The 18710-nt window shown below is 47.0% G+C and overlaps 1 protein-coding gene across 2 annotated transcripts in view; it reads left to right on the top strand.

Annotated features, from left to right (window-relative positions):
• The first annotated feature begins 872 nt into the window (after window positions 1-872).
• Window positions 873-18710, top strand: part of LOC147102280 (transient receptor potential cation channel subfamily V member 1-like) — a 63176-nt gene continuing 45338 nt past the window's right edge. Inside the window, exon 1 of one of the 2 annotated variants that reach the window (XM_085964672.1) lies at window positions 873-1068. The gene's annotated coding sequence lies outside the window, so the exon portion shown is untranslated. Of the gene's footprint in view, window positions 1069-7905; window positions 8256-18710 lie in introns of those variants that run through there. The other variant, XM_085964671.1, reaches the window with a different exon arrangement.

Genomic DNA, 18710 nt, shown 5'->3' on the forward strand with positions numbered 1-18710 from the left:
AACTGAATGCCACTTCGGAGGGTGGTTAAAAGTCAACCACATTGCTGTGGGTCTGGAGTCACATAGGTTTCCTTCCCTAAAGGACAATCGTGAACCAGGTGGGTTTTTACAACAATCCGGTAGTATCATGGTCACCATTACTGATACTAGTTTTTCATTTCAGATTTATTTTAAAAAACGGATATGAATTCCCCTGCTGCTGTGGTGGGATTTGAACTCACGTGTACCGGAACATTAGTCCAGGCCTCTGGATTACTAGTCTAGTAACAACCACTATGTTACCATTCCCTCATAATATATATCACACTGAATATTTATTATGCTATGCATATTATTCAATGATAATATTTGTTAGCTGTGTGAATGCTTAATGTCTCCATTAAAACAACAAACAAAGGGATGTCACCTGAATATGTTAAGCATTTGCCATGGATATTCATAGTGCGTAATCTGAAGACCCTACTGTTTTAACTCCACTCACTTCATGATAAGAGTTTAATTTGTGCCTTCATACCTTAATACATCACCAAGAGTCTGCACTGAGATCAGTGACAATTACTCAGTAGGCAGAAGTAAAGCCATAAGCATCTTGTGGGATGCTAATTGCCCATATCAGCGAGCAAATGAGCACATTAATATCATCAACAGTCCTTTAGAGCCTATTGCATTACGCTGAGTAAAGCCTTTTCTCTGATAGCTGCCAAAGACAAAGCTCCAGTTATCGAACCCAGTGCTAACTCACTCAAGGCTATGCTGGAGTCTCCTGATATACCCGGGGGACTCCGTGCGGGAGATCTCACTGTCAAGCATTGTATTATCTCTCTCCCTTTCTATTTTAGGCAAATAACATCACATCCCATATTGAAAAGCACACGGATCTGCTGGGGCGTTAACCTCTCCCACTCTGCACTCTTTCCATTCAGTTACTCCTTCCGATGAAAATACCTCCTGCTGACCTCTGCTCCGACTGCCGGGTTTAGGAGAGGAAGCCCTCTGCAAAAAGGCGATTGATTGCCTTTTGTCCTGTCCAGCAGGAGGATCAAGAAACAGGCGTGACCCACCAGACGTGTAAGTATGTCAGTTAAAGACACTCTCTCTCTGCAGTCGCTTGCCCTTCAGACCTTTCTGTCGCTGTCTTTGCGTGTCCCACTCCGGGTCTTGTTGAGTTTGGGCGGTGGCGGTATCTTAGTTTAAAAAGCTGTTGTCGGGTTTATCCAGCCCTCGGTTGCAGCTAATTTCAGCTGCAGAGAAAGCGATTTTTACTAAGGCACAAAAGCTTAGTGTGACCGGAAACCAAACTCTGCAGTTTGTATCGTTTTATTTCATTTTGCGCCTCCCCCCCACTCCCTCGGTCCCCAGTTCGGTCTATGCCACTCTGCGCATCAACTGCTTTGAGGTACCTGCCTGCCTCCCATTTTCTTTTTAATCTCTCCCACCCATACGCTCCCTGCTAGGTGTCTTGGTCAGGCGGTCTTAACGATGCCAGCACGGGCACGATGGGCCGAATGGCCTCCTTCTGTGCCGTACGATTCTGTGATTTCCTGAACTCAACGCAACTGTTTTTTTAAAAAAAAACATTTATTTCGGGAATCATTCTGTGGTAGCGGAACCTGGATTATACGCCACAGCAAAGGGACTCTATGCTCTCCCCGCCAGTGGAGGATGGGACTTAGTTTATATTGAAGGCTCCCCTCTACTTCCTCTCTCACAGTTGGGCCAATAAAGCCATGGCCCACATCCATTGCAACTCTGGCTGAATGTATTCCTGCAGGTTTCATCATATGACCTTACACCCCTCCCTGTCCGCTCAAACAACCTTTATTCCCATCTCCAATATTTTTATACATAATGTTAGAATATTTTAACATTGGTTTACATCTAAGAAAGTACTCAAGCATCGCGCCAACAGTGATCTCCCAGACCCAAATCCTCAACTCCTGCTGGTCTCCCAGACCCAAATCCTCAACTCCTGCTGGTCTCCCCGACCCAAATCCTCAACTCTTGCTGGTCTCCCAGACCCAAATCCTCAACTCCCTGCTGGTCTCCCAGACCCAAATCCTCAACTCCTGCTGGTCTCTCAGACCCAAATCCTCAACTCCTGCTGGTCTCCCAGACCCAAATCCTCAACTCCTGCTGGTCTCCCAGACCCAAATCCTCAATTCCTGCTGGTCTCCCAGACCCAAATCCTCAACTGCTGGTCTCCCCGACCCAAATCCTCAACTCCTGCTGGTCTCCCAGACTCAATTCCTCAACTCCTGCTGGTCTCCCAGACCCAAATACACAACTCCTGCTGGTCTCCCAGACCCAAATCCTCAACTCCTGCTGGTCTCCCAGACTCAAATCCTCAACTCCTGCTGGTCTCCCAGACCCAAATACACAACTCCTGCTGGTCTCCTAGACCCAAATCCACAACTCCTGCTGGTCTCCTAGACCCAAATCTTCAACTCCTGCTGGTCTCCCAGACTCAAATCCTCAACTCCTGCTGGTCTCCCAGACCCAAATCCTCAACTCCTGCTGGTCTCCCAGACCCAAATCCTCAACTGCTGGTCTCCCAGATCCACAGTCCTGACTCCTGCTGGACTTCCAGACCCACAGCTCAACATCTACTGGTGCCCTGGCTTGAAGCAAGCATCAGAGCTGAATGGTTATCAACAATAACAACATCTTGCATTTATATAGCGCCTTTTTCGACATGGCCCTGGTATTGTGCATTTAGCTGATAGCTACTTATTCTCTAGGGCTTGCTGTACCAGCTTGGCTCAGTTGGTAGCACTCTCACATCTTAGTAAGAAGGTTGTGGGTTCCAAGCCCACTCCATGATTTGAGCCCAGAATCTAGGCTGCCAGTGTAGTGATGTACTGAGGGGAGTGCTGCCTCGCCCTTTCAGTAAGATGTCACACTGAAGCCCCGCTCAGTGACTGCCACAAAACTGTGCCGGGAAGAGACTAAGGTTGGTATTTGGGGAGGATGAGATCTGAAGGCTGCTTTCATCCAATTTAAGAACCCAGAATCTATGAAAGATCAATTAAAAACACTCAAATTATAAACTAACCCCAACTCCCATGAAAATTCTTCCAGATAATCAAAGTGCAGATAATTCTAGGATGGACAGAGGATCAGAGGGACCTTGGTGTGCATGTACATAAATCCCTGAAGGCAGCAGGACAGGTAGATAAGGTGGTTAAAAAGGCATATGGGATACTTCCCTTCATTAGCCGAGGCATAGAATATAAGAGCAGGGAGGTTATGATGGAGCTGTACAAAACGCTAGTTAGGCCACAGCTGGAATACTGTGTGCAGTTCTGGTCGCCACACTATAGGAAGGATGTGATTGCATTGGAGAGGGTGCAGAGGAGATTCACCAGGATGTTACCTGGGCTGGAGCGCTTCAGCTATGAAGAGAGACTGGACAGGCTGGGGTTGTTTTCCTTAGAGCAGAGAAGGCTGAGGGGGGACCTGATTGAGGTGTACAAAATTATGAGGGGGGTAGATAGAAAGGAACTTTTCCCCTTAGTAGAGGGGTCAATAACCAGGGGGCATAGTTTCAAGGTAAGGGGCAGGAGGTTTAGAAGGGATTTGAGGAAAAACCTTTTCACCCAGAGGGTGGTTGGAATCTGGAACTCACTGCCTGAAAGGGTGGTAGAGGCAGGAACCTTCACAACATTCAAGAAGCATTTAGATGAGCACTTGAAACGCCATAGCATACGGACCAAGTGCTGGAAAATTGGATTAGAATAGATAGGGCTTGATGGCCGGCGCGGACATGATGGGCCGAAGGGCCTCTTTCTATGCTTATATAACTCGATGACTCTAATTGAGGTCCTGCCATAAAACAAAGCCTCAGTATCTAACCCTACAGTACTTAGGGCTAAATATTGAGTAGCGCCCCAATCCCGCTAAAAGTAGCGCCCCGGAAAAATTAGCGTCCCCACGCTGGAAATTGAGTGGTTGCGCCCCAAGAGGCTGGGCCCCCGGGGATCGGGAGTGCAGGCAAAAGAGCCCGGCACTCAAGAGAAGTGCCAGGCTCTTGGAGCGCAGCCAGCACTCCGCGGGGGGAGGTGGGGGGGGCGTCTCAGGAGGTCTGGGACGGGAGCGAAGGCAGGTGCTGGCAGGCGGCCAGCAACAAAAGTGGCCGCCCCGCACCTCGCCTTTAAATTGCGCCTCCCCGGCCGCAGGTACGCCCCCCTGACCTCGTCGGACATAGCGTCCGGCAGTAAGTCAGGGGGCGCTCCCGAAGATCGTGAGCAGGGTGCTGCGCACGTCAATGACGTCACCGCCAGCGGCGCAGCGCCGCAGGGTGCTACCAGTTAACGCCACCACTAACCTCCCACTGAATTTTGCGGGAGGCGTGGGCAGTGCTGCGCCAGGGCGCTAGTTGCTTTGCGTCCCGTTAGCGCCCTCTTAAGGCGCTAACGGGAGGTGCAACCGGCTGAATTTTTCCCCCTTAATGTTTTATTTTTGTGTGTTTAAATATTTAATAAGATCTGATTTGTGAGTAATAATTTTTTTTGTGAGCGTACAATTCCCCCGCCCCACTATTTTCTCTCTGGTGTCCCCAGGGGATGCACCGACTGGGACCTCCCCTCGGCACTCGCCAGCACCTTGCTTAGATGACCACTAGGAGGTGCACACAAGGCAGCTGAACAATGATTTCCCTCCAATTCTCCAGCTGCCCCCATTGGGAAGTTGCTGTCTCCTAGAATCATAGAATCATACAGCACAGAAGGAGGCCATTTGGCCCATCATGCCTGTGCCAGCTCTTTTAAAGAGCTCTCCAATTAGTCCCACTCCCCTCTGCTCTTTCTCTATAGCCCTGAAATGTTTTCCACATCAAGTATTGATCCAATTCCCTATTGAAAGTTACTATTGAATCTGCTTCCACCGCCCTTTCAGACAGCACATTCCAGATCACAACAACTCGCTGTGTAAAAACATTTCTCCTCGTCTCCCCTCTGGCTCTTTTTTGCCAATAACCTTAAATCTGTGTCCTCTGGTTACCGACCCTTCTGCCACTGGAAACAGTTTCTCCTTATTTACTCTATCGAAACCCTGTCCGCTCAGATGAGCACTGACCACGTCCTGTCATTCAATACCATCCTGCCCTGATTCCCCCTCATTTTACTCCCTTCCAATTCCCTCTTTGCATTAATCTCGGACAAGGCAAGGGTAGGGTTGCTTCAACTGGTCTCCGAGCCACTGGACTAGGGAGGGTGAGAACAGCCAGGGTTCCACTCCTGTCAAGTTGATTCCTTACAATTCAATTCCATGCCCCCCCCCCCGATGTCTTCCAGCACCTCACCAAAAGGCTTATTACTGCTGTGAGACCGTGAGGGGCATCACCGATCGTCCACACGCTCACTTCCAGTTGGGGTCGGGATCAGGAAACTCATCCATTCCTAGCAGTTCCTAAACTACGTCTGCTACCTGTGCCACCCTTTAAGGTACCCGAATGAATTCCATTTCAGCCCCAGTCTAGTTTTATGGGATTATAAGAAAAGTCAAGGGTTGCCAACTCTGGCTGGACGTAGTCCTGGAGGTTTCATCACATGACCTCCCGCCTCAAACTGCCCCGCCCGGTTAAACAGCCTTTTAGCACACAATTCTTCTAATGAATGTTTTTCTCCCGGGTGTTGCTCGCAGCCGTGTCCTGGAGATTAATCTTCAATTCCTGGAGACTCCAGGCCAATCCCGGAGGGCTGGCAACCCTAGGGACCAGGAAAGGCCACTCAGCCTATCCAACTTGTGCAGTCTGGGATCTACCTGAATCTTAAACTACCCTCGTGTCTTTGACACCATTCCCTTACCCGATAGATTTTTCCATATATTCCAGGGCTAAAAGGGTTAACTTATGAGGACAGGTTGCTCAGACTGGGCTTGTATTCCCTGGAGTTTAGAAGATTAAGGGGTGATCGAATCGAGGTGTTTAAGATGATTAAAGGAGTTGATCGGGTCGATAGAGAGAAACTATTTCCTCTGGTGGGGGGAGTCCAGAACAAGGGGGCAGAACCTTAAAATTAGAGCCAGGCCGTTCAGGGGTGATGTCAGGAAGCACTTCTTCACACAAAGGACAGTGGAAATCTGGAACTCTCTCCCCCAAAAGGCTGTTGAGCTGGGGGTCAATTGAAAATTTCAGAACTGAGATTGATAGATTTGTGTTGGGTAAGGGTTTTCAGGGTTACGGAACCAAGGCGGGTAAATGGAGTTAAGATACAGATCATCCGTGATCTAATTGAATGGCAGAACAGGCTCGAGGGGCTGACTGGCCTCCTCCTGTTCCTATGTTCCGATTTATCACCCTTTGAGTGAAGACATTTTTTTCTCCAATATCCATCTGTTTTAAATTTACCTTTCTTTGATTTCAGCCTACGTTCTTCGGTTTGGCGTGACTGACCTTAAATCACTAAACCGCAATGCAAACTGCTGTAATGATCAGTTCCAGTCGGGAAGTGATTGGATTAGTGTGTAGCCACACACAACTCTCCCTGTAGCTGAGCTTTCATTACTGAATTACAGGTTTCTTTAATTCAATCAACTCGACAAATTTGACATAAGGCCAGTTTCAAAAACATTAAGGAAGGTTTGTGTTAATATGAGCACCTTATCGCATCTCAGAAACATATCAAAAACACTTTGGTTACAACAAAGTACTTTGAACTGCAATGGCTGTTGGTATTTAGGCAAGCACAGCAAGATCCCACACAAAGCAGCGAGGCGAATGGTCCGGTAATTTTTTTTTTTTTTAATGTTGGCGGTGTTTGTTGAGGGAGGAATGCTGGGCGCAGGGAAACTGAGAGAACTCCCTGATTTTCATCTGGTAGTGCCAAGAGAATCAGCCAGAAGACAAGGCCTGGGTTTAACATCCCGTCCAAAGAGCAGCACCTACAGCAATACTGCACCCCCTCGGTGCTGCCTTCAAGTCTTGGCTGGGTCCTGAACCCACCACCTTCTCATCAAAGGCAAGAGTGCCGAAAAACTGAGGCTGCCGCTCCTCCTCTTCCTCCAACTGCCCCTCCGACCAGAGGAAACTGGCAATAATGTCTCCCATGATAATCAGATAAAGCTCACCAACCATTATCCCGCCAACAACATCACTAAGGACAGATTATCTGGTCTTTTTTCTCTCATTGCCGTTTGTGGGATCGTGCTGTGCGCAAACTGGCTGCCGCATTTCCCACATTACAACAGTGACTACACTTCAGAAAGTACTTCATTGGCTGTAAAGCGCTTTGGGACTTCCTGAGGTGGTGAAAGGCGCTATAGAAATGCAAGCCAATACCGTTCAGGGGTGATGTCAGGAAGCACGTCTTCACACAAAGGGCAGTGGAAATCTGGGACTCTCTCCCCCAACAGGCTGTGGATGCCGGGGGCCAATTGAAATTCTCAAGACCGAGATCGATAGATTTTTACTGGGTAAGGGTATCGAGGGATGTGGAGCTAAGGCGGGTAAATGCAGTTGAGGTGCAGATCAGCCACGATCTAATAGAATGGCGGAACAGGCTCGAGGGGCTGAATGGCCTCCTCCTGTCCCTGTGGAGGGTATAATCGGACAGGGTGTCAAACGGGCATTCGACAGAAATTTGGCTACTGCTGATAAATGGTTCTGAATTTTTGCTTTGGTTCCGGAGATGCTGAATTTCTGCCTACTCTTGGCTTAAAAAAAAAAGTGAACTCATGTTCTGAGTATTGAAGTATTTTGAGGAGACTCAGACTTCGAACTAGCCAAAGGAAGTGGTTGGAGAGATGCTGCACAGAACCATTGAACAGTGCTGATGGCAACAGTTTGCAAAAGCAGATTGATCATTCACTGACCACAGTAGCAAGGGAATGGCAAAGGGAGGCTGGTTAAAAGGGAACCGATGAAGCATCTCTACTCCGAGACACCCCGACTGGTTCAAGCTATCGACCGAGAATCAGTGCCTCCTTCACTCCGCACCGTCCCAGTCAGTGGGAGCACGTGTAGTTTTCCTGGAGGCAGGGAAAAACCGACTGTCCCGTTTGCAGTTTCAGAATTTGCGTTTTGTTTGCGTGCAAGAGGGAATCTCAATTTTGGGAAGTGAAGTTCAGCGGTTTCACATTCGGTGCCACTGGCAGTGATCGCTCAAAGCCCATCTCAGCACAAACTGCGGCTGATGTTCTGCATCACTGCCCCACAGACCGGGAAGCAAGGAGAAGGGTTTGGACAGACTAGACAGGGAGGAACTGTTTCCACAAGCAAGACGGGGGGACCAGATCTAACCAAAGGACACAGATTTAAGGTAATTGGCAAAAGAATCAGGAGGGGAGATGAGGAGAATTGTATTTTGCGCAGCGCATTGTTGTGATCGGGAATGCGCTGCCTGAAAGGGCGGTGGAAGCAGATTCAATAGTGATTTTCAAAAGGGAATTGGATAAATACTTGAAAAGGAAAACTTTTCTGGGCTCTGGGAAAGGGCAGGGGAGTGAGACTAATTGGAGAGCTCTGTCCAACAGCCAGCACAGGCACGATGGGCCTCTTTCTGTGCTGTTCCATTCTATGAAGGTAGAGCAATCACTCTGGTACAAATGTCGGAAGATTGGGTCTCCAGGATGATCCGTCTTTCGGATGAGACTTTAAACCGAGGCCCCGTCTGCCCTCTCAGGTGGACGTAAAAGATCCCATAGCACTATCTCGAAGAAGAGCAGGGGAGTTCTCCCCGGTGTCCTGGCCAATATTTATCCCTCAATTAACATCGCTAAAACAGATTATCTGGTCATTATCACATTGCTGTTTGTGGGAGCTTGCTGTGCGCAAATTGGCTGCTGCGTTTCCTACATTACAACAGTGACCACACTCCAAAAAAGTACTTCATTGGCTGTAAAGTGCTTTGGGACGTCCGGTGGTTGTGAAAGGCGCTATAGAAATGAACATGATTTTTGTTTCTTTGGTTATAAGTGCCATAGAAATTTTCTGTGTGCCCAAGAACTAACTGTGGGCAATATGTCACACTAGATACCTTCCACATGACTGCCTTTGGGAATGAGACAGCAGCAGTGATTTAGTTAGGGTGTCTTATACTGAGCGCATTTTATACAGTTTCCCTTTAATAGAGAAGGAGCTATAAGCAATGTTTTATCAATGAATGTTACAGTGAGGCTGGGTTATGCGGAGGGTGTATATTGCACTGAGAGTGTGTTATACAAAAGGTGCTCTGTACAGAGGGTGATTTTTTTTAATGTATTTATTCATTTGTTACAACAATGCAAACTTATATAACCCTGCTTTAAATAAGAGATGAGATGGCAACAGACCACTGCACCAAAGCCCGAATTTAAACTGAGAGGGAGTTTGGTATGGTTCCTGTGTTATTGATGGGCGATGAACAGGACTTAATCAGAAAATGTTATAGATTAGGATTGTTACACAGAATAGGATGCATTTTACATGAAGGGCATGTTATACAAAGATCATATTATGCAAAGGGAGCATTATTCTATGTATAAAACACACAAAAACCCTCGATTAGACCCCAGCCTGTAACTCATTCCTGGGTATCTGTTATTCTATATATAAACCCCCCGAACCCCTCGATTAGATTCCAGCCTGTAACTCACTCCCGGGTATCCGTTATTCTATATATAAACCACCCGAACCCCATGATTAGATTCCAGTCTGTAACTCACTCCCGGGTATCCGTTATTCTATATATAAACTCCCCAAACCCCTCGATTAGATTCCAGCCTGTAACTCACTCCCGGGTATCTGTTATTCTATATATAAACCCCCCGAACCCCTCGATTAGATTCCAGCCTGTAACTCACTCCCGGGTATCCGTTATTCTATATATAAACCCCCTGAACCCCATGATTAGATTCCAGTCTGTAACTCACTCCCGGGTATCCGTTATTCTATATATAAACCCCCCGAACCCCTCGATTAGATTCCAGCCTGTAACTCACTCCCGGGTATCTGTTATTCTATATATAAACTCCCCAAACCCCTCGATTAGATTCCAGCCTGTAACTCACTCCCGGGTATCTGTTATTCTATATATAAACCCCCTGAACCCCTCGATTAGATTCCAGCCTGTAACTCACTCCCGGGTATCCGTTATTCTATATATAAACCACCCGAACCCCATGATTAGATTCCAGTCTGTAACTCACTCCCGGGTATCCGTTATTCTATATATAAACCCCCTGAACCCCATGATTAGATTCCAGCCTGTAACTCATTCCTGGGTATCTGTTATTCTATATATAAACCCCCGAACCCCTCGATTAGATTCCAGCCTGTAACTCACTCCCGGGTATCTGTTATTCTATATATAAACCCCCTGAACCCCTCGATTAGATTCCAGCCTGTAACTCACTCCCAGGTATCTGTTATTCTATATATAAACCCCCTGAACCCCTCGATTAGATTCCAGCCTGTAACTCACTCCCAGGTATCTGTTATTCTATATATAAACCCCCTGAACCCCTCGATTAGATTCCAGCCTGTAACTCACTCCCGGGTATCTGTTATTCTATATATAAACCACCCGAACCCCATGATTAGATTCCAGTCTGTAACTCACTCCCGGGTATCTGTTATTCTATATATAAACCCCCTGAACCCCATGATTAGATTCCAGCCTGTAACTCACTCCCGGGTATCCGTTATTCTATATATAAACCCCCTGAACCCCATGATTAGATTCCAGCCTGTAACTCATTCCTGGGTATCTGTTATTCTATATATAAACCCCCGAACCCCTCGATTAGATTCCAGCCTGTAACTCACTCCCGGGTATCTGTTATTCTATATATAAACCCCCTGAACCCCTCGATTAGATTCCAGCCTGTAACTCACTCCCAGGTATCTGTTATTCTATATATAAACCCCCTGAACCCCTCGATTAGATTCCAGCCTGTAACTCACTCCCAGGTATCTGTTATTCTATATATAAACCCCCTGAACCCCTCGATTAGATTCCAGCCTGTAACTCACTCCCGGGTATCTGTTATTCTATATATAAACCACCCGAACCCCATGATTAGATTCCAGTCTGTAACTCACTCCCGGGTATCTGTTATTCTATATATAAACCCCCTGAACCCCATGATTAGATTCCAGTCTGTAACTCACTCCCGGGTATCTGTTATTCTATATATAAACCCCCTGAACCCCATGATTAGATTCCAGCCTGTAACTCACTCCCGGGTATCCGTTATTCTATATATAAACCACCCGAACCCCATGATTAGATTCCAGCCTGTAACTCACTCCCGGGTATCTGTTATTCTATATATAAACCCTCGAACCCCTCGATTAGATTCCAGTCGGTAACTTACTCCCGGGTATCCGTTATTTTCTATATATAAACGGCTACGCAGTCGGAGGTGCTGTCTTTCGGATGAGACGTCAAACCAAATCCCCACCTACTCTCGGGTGGACGTAAATTACCCCATGGCACTATTTTGAAGAAAGCAGGGGAGTTCTCCCCGTGTCCTGAGGCCAATGTTTATCCCTCAGCCAACCCCACTAAAACAGATGATCTGGCCATTATCATACTGCTGTTTGTGGGAGCTTGCTGTGCACAAATTGGCTGACACGTTTCCTACATTACAACAGTGACCACACTTCAAAAAGTACTTCATTGGCTGTGAAGTGCTTTGGGATGTCCTGAGGTTGTGAAAGGCGTTATAGAAATGCCAGTTCTTTCTTTAAACGGTGTACATTGGATTTGAACTCGGACCTCAGGGGAATAAGACAATATGCTACACGTTACATCACCTGTACTAAGAGAGGGATTCTGGTCTGTCTGTATTACCCAGTACTAGACTAGGCTGAACCAAAGTCCCCTGTCCCATGAGTCACGTGCATTAGCGAGCAGACCCTGGGTATGAACACTCAGTGGTTCCGCTTGTTTCCTGGTTTGAATTTCACACTGGTTTAACTTGTACCAGAGCAAGACTCTCTGTTCCTGTTGACAAGCTTGTTTGTGTGTCTTTGTGGTCATAATTACTCAAATTCTCCCAGTTTTAGAAAGGAAGCTGTTTCACCCCCTTCGGCAATTCACACGCTCACACAGCACCGCCACTGTGCTGCCCCGCTCTGTCATCCCAAACAGTTTCCCACTCACCCGAGGCAACACTCGAGAAACAGAGGCTTCATTTTCTTTCAGAATCACATGTTCAGTCTCCTTCGTGCTTCTGCTGTCTCCCTCAACAGACTTCTCCTTTAAGACTCTCCATAACGTCTACCTCTTTGACCAAGATCATAAGAACATAAGAAATAGGAGCAGGAATAGGCCACTTGGCCCCTCGAGCCTGCTCCGCCATTCAATAAGATCATGGCTGATCTTGGGCTCAAAGCCACTCCCCTGCCCGCTCCCCATAACCCTTCACTCCTTTATCTTGCAAAAATGTGTCTATCTCCACCTTAAATGTATTTAATGACCCAGCCTCCACGGCTCTCTGGGGCAGAGAATTCCACAGATTTACGACCTTCTGAGAGAAGAAATTCCTCCTCATCTCAGTTCTAAAAGGGCGATCCTTTATTCTGAAACTATGCCCCCGAGTTCTAGATTTCCCCACGAGGGGAAACATCTTGATTGCATCTACCTTGTCGAGCCCCCTCAGTATCTTATATGTTTCAATAAGATCCCCTCTCATTCTTCTAAATTCCAATGAGTATAGGCCCAACCTGCTCAACCTTTCCTCATAAGTCAACTCCCTCATCTCTGGAATTAACCTAGTGAATCGTCTCCGAACTGCCTCCAATGCATGTATATCCTTCCTTAAATAAGGAGACCAAAACTGTGGTGTATGTAACCTGTTCCACCTTAAGAGAACTACCTTAAGAGATGTACTACTTTCTCTTGGCTGTTGTATACTGTAATACCGGTGGTGACCACACCGGTATATAAGTGTTGTGTAGGGATTTGCTGGGCAGTTCAGCCTTGACCTCCGAATAGTAAAGACCTGTTAAAGTTATTCTTGTGGTCTGTGTCCAGTGATTTATAATAAGCATAACTGGGACACACAGACTTAACAGTGGCGACGAGTCCGATCTTACCCTGCGGCAGTTTTACATCCAAGGCAGCTTCGTCCTCAGAACGGGCGTCGAGAAGAGGCATCCGCCCTCATCATCCTGCTGAGCACCATCGCACGGGAGACATCGAGAACCCGGGTTAAAAAGAAAAATTCTGACCACGAAGCCCTCCATCAGCGACAGGCAGTGATCATCCCTTCTACCACGGTGGTGGGTAAGCCGATCAGCGACACGAGCAGAAAGTCGGCCGCGTTGACTGTGGAGTGGGGGAGGGAAAACGGAGGAAAAAGGGCGGCGAACTCGGCCATGGCCGGTGAAAAGGGCCGGGCTGCAATCGAGGCCGAGAGGCGCAGCGTCGGGGAATTGAGAACCGCTGGGGAGGCGAGAACGGCAGCAGCACGGCAATCGCCATTGCAGCCAGCGGGGGAAGAAGGCAAACGCGGGAATCCGCCATTGTAGTCGGCGGGGGAAGAAGGCAAACGCGGGAATCCGCCATTGTAGTCGGCGGGGGAAGAAGACGAGCGCGGGAAAGACCGCCAAGCGCGGGAAGCCGCCATTTTAGTAGGCAGGGGAAGAAGACAAGCGCGGGAAGCCGCCATTTTGAGAAAAAGAAAAATTTTTAAACTTGCAAGGATGCCTAAACATGGGAACATTAATACCTTTGATAGCGATATCGAAGATTGGCCCACGTATGTAGAACGCATGGAAGTTTATTGCAAAGCAAATAAGGTACCAGATGATGAGAAAGCACTAACCTTATTAAGCTCAATGGGTGTGAAGACATACGGGCTATTGAAGCACCTTCTGTCACCAGATAAACCGGCGGATCAGACTTTCGCGAATATTGTTACTGTCCTGAAAAATCATTTAAACCCCACGCCGCTGATGATAGCAGAACGATTTAAATTTTACAGAAGAACGCAGCTGAAAGACGAAAGCAACGCTGAATTTTTAATTGAACTGCGTAAGCTATCAAAGTACTGTCAGTTTGGAACAGGACTAGCAGATGCGCTGAGAGATAAATTTGTGTGTGGATTGTTAAAAGAAGGAACACAGAAGCGACTGCTTGAGGAGAATGATCTTACGCTTGATAAAGCTGTCACTATTGCAGCATCGCACGAAGCTGCAGCGAGAGGCACTGCGGAAATGCAGCTACGGTCACCGGAACTCAGCACCAATCAAATGGTCTTGGGTACAGTAAAATGTTATCGTTGTGGAAAGACAACGCACGATCAGAACCAGTGCTGGTTCAAAAATCAGGAATGCAGAAAATGTGGCAGGCTTGGTCACACAGCTAAAGTATGCCGGTCAGGAAAGAAGACCAGCAACAAAAAGTCACCGCAGGAAAAGTACAGAAAGGTACACAAGGTGACAGAGAACAGTTCGAACGAACAGAAGTCAAATTCAGACTCCAGCAGTAATGAACTGGGTAGTCTAAGAGTACACAATGTTGGTAAGGAAGCAGACCTCCAAACGATCTGGGTCACACTTCAGATAGCAGGAGTCCAAGTGAAGATGGAATTGGACACTGGATCGGCATTGACGGTCATGAATAAGCAAGATTACAAAAGGTTATTCCCACATATTCCCCTACGGGATACGGAGATTGTATTGAAAACATACACGGGGCAAAGAGTATACCCCATCGGGAAGATAGAGGTAAAGGTGGTCCACAAGGGCAAAGAAAGCCGAGGAATGGACTTATATGTGCTACCTGAGGGAGGTCCACCACTACTGGGACGGGAGTGGATTAGGAAAATAAACATGGACTGGCATTCCTTAAAAGCACTAACGGTAGATTCAGTAAAAAAGATGTCAAACCTAAACGATTGTCCAGAATATTGGACGATGCTAAAGAGGTGTTCCAACAGGGACTGGGAACACTGAGAGGAATTACGGTAAACATCAAGGTTGAAGAACATGCAAACCCGAAATTTTTCAAAGCCAGACCGGTACCTTATGCAATACGACCTGCTGTGGAAGCTGAGCTGGAAGGGCTAGAACGTTCAGGAGTACTGTCTAAGGTAGACTGGAGTGAGTGGGCCACGCCCATTGTCCCCGTCATGAAGCGTTCATCGAGCAACAAGCCGGGGGAACCGGGGAAGGTTCGCATCTGTGGAGATTTCAAGATCACTGTTAATCCGGTGCTTCACACGGTGCAGTATCCGCTTCCGCAGATTGAGGATATCTTCGCTTCGTTGTCTGGCGGGAAACACTTCACCAAGATAGACCTGGCGCAGGCGTACTTACAGATGGAAGTTGAGGAAGAGTCGCGCCAGTATCTCACGATCAACACGCATAGAGGCTTGTACCGGTATAATAGACTGGTTTTTGGAGTGGCACCGGCTCCAGCAATTTGGCAGAGGGCCATGGAGCAGGTATTACAGGGAATTCCAGGCACACAATGTTACCTGGACGATATTCTGATTACAGGAGATGATGACGAGGAACACCTTGCAAATTTGGAACTGGTGCTCACCAGATTGAAAGAATATGGACTTCGAGTTAATCGCCAGAAATGTGAGTTCTTTCAGAAGCGGATCTCGTACTGTGGTCATGTCATTGACCAGGAGGGGCTTCATAAGTCTCCTGACAAGATCGAAGCTGTTGTGAAGGCTCCCGCTCCGGATAATGTATCCCAGTTGAGGTCGTTCCTAGGGTTGATTAACTATTACCATAAGTTTCTGCCAAATGTATCCACGGTGCTGCACCCGCTGAACGCTCTTTTGCAGAAGGGAGTACCATGGAAGTGGAGCGAGGACTGTAAGAGGGCCTTTCGCAAAAGCAAGGCATTGATCACCTCAGAGGAAGTGTTGGCTCACTTCAACCCAACGCTGCCTATTCGTTTGGCTTGTGATGCTTCTCCATATGGTATTGGGGCAGTACTCTCACGCAAGTTGCCAAATGGCCTGGAGAGGCCAGTTGCGTTCACATCCAGATCATTGACCTCCGCTGAGCGCAACTATGCTCAGATAGATAGGGAGGCTCTCAGCCTTGTGTGGGGAGTAAAGAAGTTTAATCATTACCTGCAGGGCCAAAAGTTTACACTTCTGACAGACCACCAGCCGTTGGTATCCATTTTTAACCCTAAGAAGGGTGTTTCAGTGATGACAGCACAGAGACTCCAGAGATGGTCCCTTTTCCTAGGGGCACATCAATATCAGATAGAATTCAAAGGTACAAAGCAGCATGGTAATGCTGATGGGCTATCGCGCCTGCCACTACCTACAGAGGAGGAGGCACCGACGGTTGACCCTGTTGAGTTATTTCACTCGACCATCATCGAATGTTTACCAGTCACCAATGCAAGTATTGAAAGAGAAACCAGGAACGACCCGACACTGTCCCGGGTCTACGAAGTGACAGTGAAGGGATGGTCAGCACATGGTGATCCACTGTTACCGGCATTCTCAGCAAGACGAGAACAGCTGTCCGTCTGTCAAGGAACATTGATGTATGGAACAAGGGTGATTATTCCTCCTAAGTTAAGAGAGAGAGTTCTAAAGGAACTGCATGAAGGTCATCTGGGGGGAGTCAAGATGAAAAGCCTTGCTAGGGCTTATGTGTGGTGGCCGGGTATCGACCAACAGATAGAGGATCTGACGAAAAGCTGCTCAGGGTGCCAAAAAGTGCAAAATGCACCTCCGATTGCACCGCTGCATCCATGGGAATGGCCTTCAACCCCATGGCAACGTGTACATATTGACTTTGCTGGTCCATTCATGGACTCCATGTTTTTAATTGCGGTGGACACACATTCTAAATGGCCAGAAGTGATTAAGATAACTACCACTACTTCGGAAAAGACGATCGCGGTGCTAAGAACGATATTTGCAAGAAATGGATTGCCAGAACAAATATGTTCAGACAACGGACCACAGTTCGTGTCAGAAGAATTCCAGAAATTCATGAAGAAGAATGGGGTGAAACATTATACCTCTGCCCCATATCATCCGGCTACAAACGGGTTGGCCAAGAGATTTGTACAAACGTTCAAAAAAGCAATAAAAGCCATGAGCGAAGATCAGATTCCACTACAACACAAGGTGGACAAATTCCTACTGGCATATCGAAACGCCACTCATGCAGTGACAAACCAAAGTCCTGCCATGATGTTCTATAACAGGAGGTTGCGGTCCAGGTTGGACTTGTTAAAACCAAATGTGCGGAGGGAAGTTGAAAACAAACAGTTCCAGCATATAAATAACAAGACCACTCGGAGTTTCGAAATAGGACAACCAGTGTTAGCCCGGGACTATAAAAACGAGAAATGGCAATCTGGAACAATTCGGGCCAGACAAGGACCCCTGATGTACACGGTAGATATTGGTGAAAATGTAATACGGCGTCATGCTGACCAACTGGTAGAATCGAGAACAAGGGTCGAACCTATGGTTACGGCAGAGACAACCGTGGAAGAAGTTAGTGAACCTGAAGCATCTACCTCAGAAGTGAATGTACCTGATGATGATGTCCAATCCATAAGAGACCAACTAGATGAGTCACCCCAGCAACGAGAATCAGAGACCCCTGAAAGGCATTATCCAACTCGAATCAGGAGGCCTCCTCAGAGACTGAATCTTTGAACTGTTTTGCATGAAGTTGTATATATATATGTTATTATGTTATGTTAAATGGGGATATAACTGTTAAGCTAAAAAGGGAGGATTGTGGTGTATGTAACCTGTTCCACCTTAAGAGAACTACCTTAAGAGATGTACTACTTTCTCTTGGCTGCTGTATACTGTAATACCGGTGGTGACCACACCGGTATATAAGTGTTGTGTAGGGATTTGCTGGGCAGTTCAGCCCTGACCTCCGAATAGTAAAGACCTGTTAAAGTTATTCTTGTGGTCTGTGTCCAGTGATTTATAATAAGCATAACTGGGACACACAGACTTAACAAAAACTGTACGCAGTACTCAAGGTGTGGTCTCACCAATACCCTGTACAGTTGTAGCAGGACTTCCCTGCTTTTATACTCCAACTCCCTTGCAATAAAGGCCAACATTCCATTTGCCTTTTTGATTACTTGCTGTACCTGCATGCTAACTTTTTGTGTTTCATGCACAAGGACCCCCAGGTCCCTCTGAACTGTAGCATTTTGTAATTTCTCTCCATTTAAATAATAATTTGCTTTTTTATTTTTCCTGCCAAAGTGGATAACCTCGCACTTTCCCATATTATACTCCATCTGCCAAATGTTTGCCCACTCACCTAGCCTGTCTATATCCCTTTGCAGATTTTTTGAGTCCTCTGCACAACTTGCTTTCCCACCCATCTTTGTATCATCTGCAAACTTGGCTACATTACACTCAGTCCCTTCATCCAAGTCATTAATGTAGATTGTAAATAGTTGAGGCCCCAGCACCGATCCCTGTGGCACCCAACTAGTTACCGTTTGCCAACCGGAAAATGACCCATTTATCCCGACTCTCTGCTTTCTGTTAGTTAGCCAATTCTCTATCCATGCTAATATATCACCCCCAACTCTGTGAGCTCTTATCTTGTGCAGTAACCTTTTATGTGGCACCTTATCGAATGCCTTCTGGAAATCCAAATCCTTGTACATCTTGTGAATTTAAACACAGCAAACATTGAGGAAAATGGTAACAGTGCAACAGCAACTTGCGTTTATCTCGCACCTTCTATGTAGACAAACATCCCAAAGGGCTTCACAGAGGTGTATCCAATAACAGAAAAGAACTCCAAGCCG

The sequence above is a fragment of the Somniosus microcephalus genome, chromosome 22 (assembly GCF_052327205.1).
Source record: "Somniosus microcephalus isolate GS21.2 chromosome 22, FLI_Smic_1.0, whole genome shotgun sequence".
Taxonomy (NCBI): Eukaryota; Metazoa; Chordata; class Chondrichthyes; order Squaliformes; family Somniosidae; genus Somniosus; species Somniosus microcephalus.